This window comes from Carassius carassius, unplaced genomic scaffold (genome assembly GCF_963082965.1).
Source record: "Carassius carassius unplaced genomic scaffold, fCarCar2.1 SCAFFOLD_60, whole genome shotgun sequence".
NCBI classification, from domain to species: Eukaryota; Metazoa; Chordata; class Actinopteri; order Cypriniformes; family Cyprinidae; genus Carassius; species Carassius carassius.
In genome coordinates this window covers 747,501-755,000 of record NW_026775084.1, presented here as the reverse complement: position 1 = coordinate 755,000, position 7,500 = coordinate 747,501, and the positions used below count along the sequence as shown (strand labels likewise).

The window sequence follows — 7,500 nt, the reverse complement described above, 5'->3', positions numbered from 1 at the left end:
AAAAAAAATTAAATAAATAAAGAGTCAATGCCCAGTCTTAGAAAACCGAAACAGGTTTGGGCCTGTTTAGTAGTTTTGGAACTTTTCACTAATTGTCTAATAATCTAGCAAAAAAAAAAAAAAAAAAAAGAGTCAATGCCCAGTCTTAGAAAACCGAAACAGGTTTGGGCCTGGTTAGTACTTTTGAAAATTTTCACTAATTGTCTAATAATCTTGCAAAAAAAAAAAAAAAAAAAAGAGTCAATGCCCAGTCTTAGAAAACCGAAACAGGTTTGGGCCAGGTTAGTACTTTTGGAAATTTTCAGTAATTATGTAATAAATGTGCAAAATTTTTTTTAAATAAATAAAGAGTCAATGCCCAATCTCAGAATCTAAGCAGGTTTGGGCCCAGTTAGTACTTGGATGGGAGACTGCCTGGAAATACCGATTATAGTGGCTGATCTTTAAATAGCCCTCTCTTTGCAGCCTCGTTCGCTTACGGCCATACCAGCCTGGCTATGCCCGATCTCGTCTGATCTCGGAAGCTAAGCAGGTTTGGGCCTGGTTAGTACTTGGATGGGAGACCGCCTGGGAATACCAGGTGCTGTAAGCTTTTAGGTTTCCTTCTCTACTTATATAATGCACTGGCAGTTATAGTGGCTGATCTTTAAATAGCCCTCTCTTTGCAGCCTAGTACTTTTGGAATTTTTCAGTAATTATCTAAGAGTTTTGCATAAATTAAAAAAAAAAAAAAAAAAGAGTCAATGCCCAGTCTTAGAAAACCGAAACAGGTTTGGGCCTGGTTAGTACTTTTGAAAATTTTCACTAATTGTCTAATAATCTTGCAAAAAAAAAAAAAAAAAAAAAAAGAGTCAATGCCCAGTCTTAGAAAACCGAAACAGGTTTGGGCCAGGTTAGTACTTTTGGAAATTTTCAGTAATTATGTAATAAATTTGCAAAAAATTTTTTAAATAAATAAAGAGTCAATGCCCAATCTCAGAATCTAAGCAGGTTTGGGCCCAGTTAGTACTTGGATGGGAGACTGCCTGGAAATACCGATTATAGTGGCTGATCTTTAAATAGCCCTCTCTTTGCAGCCTCATTCGCTTACGGCCATACCAGCATGGCTATGCCCGATCTCGTCTGATCTCGGAAGCTAAGCAGGTTTGGGCCTGGTTAGTACTTGGATGGGAGACCGCCTGGGAATACCAGGTGCTGTAAGCTTTTAGGTTTCCTTCTCTACTTATATAATGCACTGGCGGTTATAGTGGCTGATCTTTAAATAGCCCTCTCTTTGCAGCCCAGTACTTTTGGAATTTTTCAGTAATTATCTAAGAGTTTTGCATAAATAAAAAAAAAAAAAAAAAAAAAGAGTCAATGCCCAGTCTTAGAAAACCGAAACAGGTTTGGGCCTGTTTAGTAGTTTTGGAACTTTTCACTAATTGTCTAATAATCTAGCAAAAAAAAAAAAAAAAGAGTCAATGCCCAGTCTTAGAAAACCGAAACAGGTTTGGGCCTGTTTAGTAGTTTTGGAACTTTTCATTAATTGTCTAATAATCTAGCAAAAAAAAAAAAAAGAGTCAATGCCCAGTCTTAGAAAACCGAAACAGGTTTGGGCCTGGTTAGTACTTTTGGAAATTTTCAGTAATTATGTAATAAATTTGCAAAAAAAAAAATTAAATAAATAAAGAGTCAATGCCCAATCTCAGAATCTAAGCAGGTTTGGGCCCAGTTAGTACTTGGATGGGAGACTGCCTGGAAATACCGATTATAGTGGCTGATCTTTAAATAGCCCTCTCTTTGCAGCCTCCTTCGCTTACGGCCATACCAGCCTGGCTATGCCCGATCTCGTCTGATCTCGGAAGCTAAGCAGGTTTGGGCCTGGTTAGTACTTGGATGGGAGACCGCCTGGGAATACCAGGTGCTGTAAGCTTTTAGGTTTCCTTCTCTACTTATATAATGCACTGGCGGTTATAGTGGCTGATCTTTAAATAGCCCTCTCTTTGCAGCCTAGTACTTTTGGAATTTTTCAGTAATTATCTAAGAGTTTTGCATAAATAAAAAAAAAAAAAAAAAAAAGAGTCAATGCCCAGTCTTAGAAAACCGAAACAGGTTTGGGCCTGTTTAGTAGTTTTGGAACTTTTCACTAATTGTCTAATAATCTAGCAAAAAAAAAAAAAAAAAAAGAGTCAATGCCCAGTCTTAGAAAACCGAAACAGGTTTGGGCCTGGTTAGTACTTTTGAAAATTTTCACTAATTGTCTAATAATCTTGCAAAAAAAAAAAAAAAAAAAGAGTCAATGCCCAGTCTTAGAAAACCGAAACAGGTTTGGGCCTGTTTAGTAGTTTTGGAACTTTTCACTAATTGTCTAATAATCTAGCAAAAAAAAAAAAAAAAAAAGAGTCAATGCCCAGTCTTAGAAAACAGAAACAGGTTTGGGCCTGGTTAGTACTTTTGAAAATTTTCACTAATTGTCTAATAATCTTGCAAAAAAAAAAAAAAAAAAAAGAGTCAATGCCCAGTCTTAGAAAACCGAAACAGGTTTGGGCCAGGTTAGTACTTTTGGAAATTTTCAGTAATTATGTAATAAATTTGCAAAAATTTTTTTAAATAAATAAAGAGTCAATGCCCAATCTCAGAATCTAAGCAGGTTTGGGCCCAGTTAGTACTTGGATGGGAGACTGCCTGGAAATACCGATTATAGTGGCTGATCTTTAAATAGCCCTCTCTTTGCAGCCTCGTTCGCTTACGGCCATACCAGCCTGGCTATGCCCGATCTCGTCTGATCTCGGAAGCTAAGCAGGTTTGGGCCTGGTTAGTACTTGGATGGGAGACCGCCTGGGAATACCAGGTGCTGTAAGCTTTTAGGTTTCCTTCTCTACTTATATAATGCACTGGCAGTTATAGTGGCTGATCTTTAAATAGCCCTCTCTTTGCAGCCTCCTTCGCTTACGGCCATACCAGCCTGGCTATGCCCGATCTCGTCTGATCTCGGAAGCTAAGCAGGTTTGGGCCTGGTTAATACTTGGATGGGAGACCGCCTGGGAATACCAGGTGCTGTAAGCTTTTAGGCTTCCTTCTCTACTTATATAATGCACTGGCGGTTATAGTGGCTGATCTTTAAATAGCCCTCTCTTTGCAGCCTAGTACTTTTGGAATTTTTCAGTAATTATCTAAGAGTTTTGCATAAATTAAAAAAAAAAAAAAAAAAGAGTCAATGCCCAGTCTTAGAAAACCGAAACAGGTTTGGGCCTGTTTAGTAGTTTTGGAACTTTTCACTAATTGTCTAATAATCTAGCAAAAAAAAAAAAAAAAAAAGAGTCAATGCCCAGTCTTAGAAAACCGAAACAGGTTTGGGCCTGGTTAGTACTTTTGAAATTTTTCACTAATTGTCTAATAATCTTGCAAAAAAAAAAAAAAAAAAAAAGAGTCAATGCCCAGTCTTAGAAAACCGAAACAGGTTTGGGCCAGGTTAGTACTTTTGGAAATTTTCAGTAATTATGTAATAAATTTGCAAAAATTTTTTTAAATAAATAAAGAGTCAATGCCCAATCTCAGAATCTAAGCAGGTTTGGGCCCAGTTAGTACTTGGATGGGAGACTGCCTGGAAATACCGATTATAGTGGCTGATCTTTAAATAGCCCTCTCTTTGCAGCCTCGTTCGCTTATGGCCATACCAGCATGGCTATGCCCGATCTCGTCTGATCTCGGAAGCTAAGCAGGTTTGGGCCTGGTTAGTACTTGGATGGGAGACCGCCTGGGAATACCAGGTGCTGTAAGCTTTTAGGTTTCCTTCTCTACTTATATAATGCACTGGCAGTTATAGTGGCTGATCTTTAAATAGCCCTCTCTTTGCAGCCTCCTTCACTTACGGCCATACCAGCCTGGCTATGCCCGATCTCGTCTGATCTCGGAAGCTAAGCAGGTTTGGGCCTGGTTAGTACTTGGATGGGAGACCGCCTGGGAATACCAGGTGCTGTAAGCTTTTAGGTTTCCTTCTCTACTTATATAATGCACTGGCGGTTATAGTGGCTGATCTTTAAATAGCCCTCTCTTTGCAGCCCAGTACTTTTGGAATTTTTCAGTAATTATCTAAGAGTTTTGCATAAATAAAAAAATAAAAAATAAAAAAGAGTCAATGCCCAGTCTTAGAAAACCGAAACAGGTTTGGGCCTGTTTAGTAGTTTTGGAACTTTTCACTAATTGTCTAATAATCTAGCAAAAAAAAAAAAAAAAAAAAAGAGTCAATGCCCAGTCTTAGAAAACCGAAACAGGTTTGGGCCTGTTTAGTAGTTTTGGAACTTTTCATTAATTGTCTAATAATCTAGCAAAAAAAAAAAAAAAAAAAAAAGAGTCAATGCCCAGTCTTAGAAAACCGAAACAGGTTTGGGCCTGGTTAGTACTTTTGGAAATTTTCAGTAATTATGTAATAAATTTGCAAAAAAAAAAATTAAATAAATAAAGAGTCAATGCCCAATCTCAGAATCTAAGCAGGTTTGGGCCCAGTTAGTACTTGGATGGGAGACTGCCTGGAAATACCGATTATAGTGGCTGATCTTTAAATAGCCCTCTCTTTGCAGCCTCCTTCGCTTACGGCCATACCAGCCTGGCTATGCCCGATCTCGTCTGATCTCGGAAGCTAAGCAGGTTTGGGCCTGGTTAGTACTTGGATGGGAGACCGCCTGGGAATACCAGGTGCTGTAAGCTTTTAGGTTTCCTTCTCTACTTATATAATGCACTGGCGGTTATAGTGGCTGATCTTTAAATAGCCCTCTCTTTGCAGCCTAGTACTTTTGGAATTTTTCAGTAATTATCTAAGAGTTTTGCATAAATAAATAAAAAAAAAAAAAAAGAGTCAATGCCCAGTCTTAGAAAACCGAAACAGGTTTGGGCCTGTTTAGTAGTTTTGGAACTTTTCACTAAATGTCTAATAATCTAGCAAAAAAAAAAAAAAAAAAAAGAGTCAATGCCCAGTCTTAGAAAACCGAAACAGGTTTGGGCCTGGTTAGTACTTTTGAAAATTTTCACTAATTGTCTAACAATCTTGCAAAAAAAAAAAAAGAGTCAATGCCCAGTCTTAGAAAACCGAAACAGGTTTGGGCCTGTTTAGTAGCTTTGGAACTTTTCACTAATTGTCTACTAATCTAGCAAAAAAAAAAAAAAAAAAAGAGTCAATGCCCAGTCTTAGAAAACCGAAACAGGTTTGGGCCTGGTTAGTACTTTTGGAACTTTTCACTAATTGTCTAATAATCTTGCAAAAAAAAAAAAAAAAAAAAAGAGTCAATGCCCAGTCTTAGAAAACCGAAACAGGTTTGGGCCTGTTTAGTAGTTTTGGAACTTTTCACTAATTGTCTAATAATCTAGCAAAAAAAAAAAAAAAAAAAGAGTCAATGCCCAGTCTTAGAAAACCGAAACAGGTTTGGGCCTGGTTAGTACTTTTGAAAATTTTCACTAATTGTCTAATAATCTTGCAAAAAAAAAAAAAAAAAAAGAGTCAATGCCCAGTCTTAGAAAACCGAAACAGGTTTGGGCCTGTTTAGTAGTTTTGGAACTTTTCACTAATTGTCTAATAATCTAGCAAAAAAAAAAAAAAAAAAAGAGTCAATGCCCAGTCTTAGAAAACCGAAACAGGTTTGGGCCTGGTTAGTACTTTTGAAAATTTTCACTAATTGTCTAATAATCTTGCAAAAAAAAAAAAAAAAAAAAGAGTCAATGCCCAGTCTTAGAAAACCGAAACAGGTTTGGGCCAGGTTAGTACTTTTGGAAATTTTCAGTAATTATGTAATAAATTTGCAAAAATTTTTTTAAATAAATAAAGAGTCAATGCCCAATCTCAGAATCTAAGCAGGTTTGGGCCCAGTTAGTACTTGGATGGGAGACTGCCTGGAAATACCGATTATAGTGGCTGATCTTTAAATAGCCCTCTCTTTGCAGCCTCGTTCGCTTACGGCCATACCAGCCTGGCTATGCCCGATCTCGTCTGATCTCGGAAGCTAAGCAGGTTTGGGCCTGGTTAGTACTTGGATGGGAGACCGCCTGGGAATACCAGGTGCTGTAAGCTTTTAGGTTTCCTTCTCTACTTATATAATGCACTGGCAGTTATAGTGGCTGATCTTTAAATAGCCCTCTCTTTGCAGCCTCCTTCGCTTACGGCCATACCAGCCTGGCTATGCCCGATCTCGTCTGATCTCGGAAGCTAAGCAGGTTTGGGCCTGGTTAATACTTGGATGGGAGACCGCCTGGGAATACCAGGTGCTGTAAGCTTTTAGGTTTCCTTCTCTACTTATATAATGCACTGGCGGTTATAGTGGCTGATCTTTAAATAGCCCTCTCTTTGCAGCCTAGTACTTTTGGAATTTTTCAGTAATTATCTAAGAGTTTTGCATAAATTAAAAAAAAAAAAAAAAAAGAGTCAATGCCCAGTCTTAGAAAACCGAAACAGGTTTGGGCCTGTTTAGTAGTTTTGGAACTTTTCACTAATTGTCTAATAATCTAGCAAAAAAAAAAAAAAAAAAAGAGTCAATGCCCAGTCTTAGAAAACCGAAACAGGTTTGGGCCTGGTTAGTACTTTTGAAATTTTTCACTAATTGTCTAATAATCTTGCAAAAAAAAAAAAAAAAAAAAAAGAGTCAATGCCCAGTCTTAGAAAACCGAAACAGGTTTGGGCCAGGTTAGTACTTTTGGAAATTTTCAGTAATTATGTAATAAATTTGCAAAAATTTTTTTAAATAAATAAAGAGTCAATGCCCAATCTCAGAATCTAAGCAGGTTTGGGCCCAGTTAGTACTTGGATGGGAGACTGCCTGGAAATACCGATTATAGTGGCTGATCTTTAAATAGCCCTCTCTTTGCAGCCTCGTTCGCTTATGGCCATACCAGCATGGCTATGCCCGATCTCGTCTGATCTCGGAAGCTAAGCAGGTTTGGGCCTGGTTAGTACTTGGATGGGAGACCGCCTGGGAATACCAGGTGCTGTAAGCTTTTAGGTTTCCTTCTCTACTTATATAATGCACTGGCAGTTATAGTGGCTGATCTTTAAATAGCCCTCTCTTTGCAGCCTCCTTCACTTACGGCCATACCAGCCTGGCTATGCCCGATCTCGTCTGATCTCGGAAGCTAAGCAGGTTTGGGCCTGGTTAGTACTTGGATGGGAGACCGCCTGGGAATACCAGGTGCTGTAAGCTTTTAGGTTTCCTTCTCTACTTATATAATGCACTGGCGGTTATAGTGGCTGATCTTTAAATAGCCCTCTCTTTGCAGCCCAGTACTTTTGGAATTTTTCAGTAATTATCTAAGAGTTTTGCATAAATAAAAAAATAAAAAATAAAAAAGAGTCAATGCCCAGTCTTAGAAAACCGAAACAGGTTTGGGCCTGTTTAGTAGTTTTGGAACTTTTCACTAATTGTCTAATAATCTAGCAAAAAAAAAAAAAAAAAAAAAGAGTCAATGCCCAGTCTTAGAAAACCGAAACAGGTTTGGGCCTGTTTAGTAGTTTTGGAACTTTTCATTAATTGTCTAATA

At 37.9% G+C, this 7,500-nt stretch overlaps 12 non-coding genes across 12 annotated transcripts; all 12 read left to right on the top strand.

Annotated features, from left to right (window-relative positions):
* Nucleotides 1–473: 473 nt before the first annotated feature.
* LOC132134981 (5S ribosomal RNA) lies at nt 474–592 on the top strand. Its single transcript, XR_009429949.1, has one exon. It is a non-coding gene; the product is annotated as a 5S ribosomal RNA (ribosomal RNA).
* Nucleotides 593–1,084: 492 nt separating this feature from the next.
* On the top strand, nt 1,085–1,203 carry LOC132135749 (5S ribosomal RNA). Its single transcript, XR_009430675.1, has one exon. It is a non-coding gene; the product is annotated as a 5S ribosomal RNA (ribosomal RNA).
* Nucleotides 1,204–1,793: 590 nt separating this feature from the next.
* Nucleotides 1,794–1,912, top strand: LOC132134980 (5S ribosomal RNA). Its single transcript, XR_009429948.1, has one exon. It is a non-coding gene; the product is annotated as a 5S ribosomal RNA (ribosomal RNA).
* Nucleotides 1,913–2,723: 811 nt separating this feature from the next.
* Nucleotides 2,724–2,842, top strand: LOC132134979 (5S ribosomal RNA). The gene has a single exon (XR_009429947.1). It is a non-coding gene; the product is annotated as a 5S ribosomal RNA (ribosomal RNA).
* An 84-nt stretch (nt 2,843–2,926) lies between these two features.
* LOC132135790 (5S ribosomal RNA) lies at nt 2,927–3,045 on the top strand. Its single transcript, XR_009430713.1, has one exon. It is a non-coding gene; the product is annotated as a 5S ribosomal RNA (ribosomal RNA).
* Nucleotides 3,046–3,642: 597 nt separating this feature from the next.
* LOC132135923 (5S ribosomal RNA) lies at nt 3,643–3,761 on the top strand. The gene has a single exon (XR_009430838.1). It is a non-coding gene; the product is annotated as a 5S ribosomal RNA (ribosomal RNA).
* Nucleotides 3,762–3,845: 84 nt separating this feature from the next.
* Nucleotides 3,846–3,964, top strand: LOC132135391 (5S ribosomal RNA). Its single transcript, XR_009430337.1, has one exon. It is a non-coding gene; the product is annotated as a 5S ribosomal RNA (ribosomal RNA).
* Nucleotides 3,965–4,567: 603 nt separating this feature from the next.
* On the top strand, nt 4,568–4,686 carry LOC132134978 (5S ribosomal RNA). Its single transcript, XR_009429946.1, has one exon. It is a non-coding gene; the product is annotated as a 5S ribosomal RNA (ribosomal RNA).
* A 1,235-nt stretch (nt 4,687–5,921) lies between these two features.
* Nucleotides 5,922–6,040, top strand: LOC132134976 (5S ribosomal RNA). The gene has a single exon (XR_009429944.1). It is a non-coding gene; the product is annotated as a 5S ribosomal RNA (ribosomal RNA).
* An 84-nt stretch (nt 6,041–6,124) lies between these two features.
* Nucleotides 6,125–6,243, top strand: LOC132135789 (5S ribosomal RNA). Its single transcript, XR_009430712.1, has one exon. It is a non-coding gene; the product is annotated as a 5S ribosomal RNA (ribosomal RNA).
* Nucleotides 6,244–6,841: 598 nt separating this feature from the next.
* LOC132135922 (5S ribosomal RNA) lies at nt 6,842–6,960 on the top strand. Its single transcript, XR_009430837.1, has one exon. It is a non-coding gene; the product is annotated as a 5S ribosomal RNA (ribosomal RNA).
* An 84-nt stretch (nt 6,961–7,044) lies between these two features.
* Nucleotides 7,045–7,163, top strand: LOC132135390 (5S ribosomal RNA). The gene has a single exon (XR_009430336.1). It is a non-coding gene; the product is annotated as a 5S ribosomal RNA (ribosomal RNA).
* The last annotated feature ends 337 nt before the right edge of the window (nt 7,164–7,500 follow it).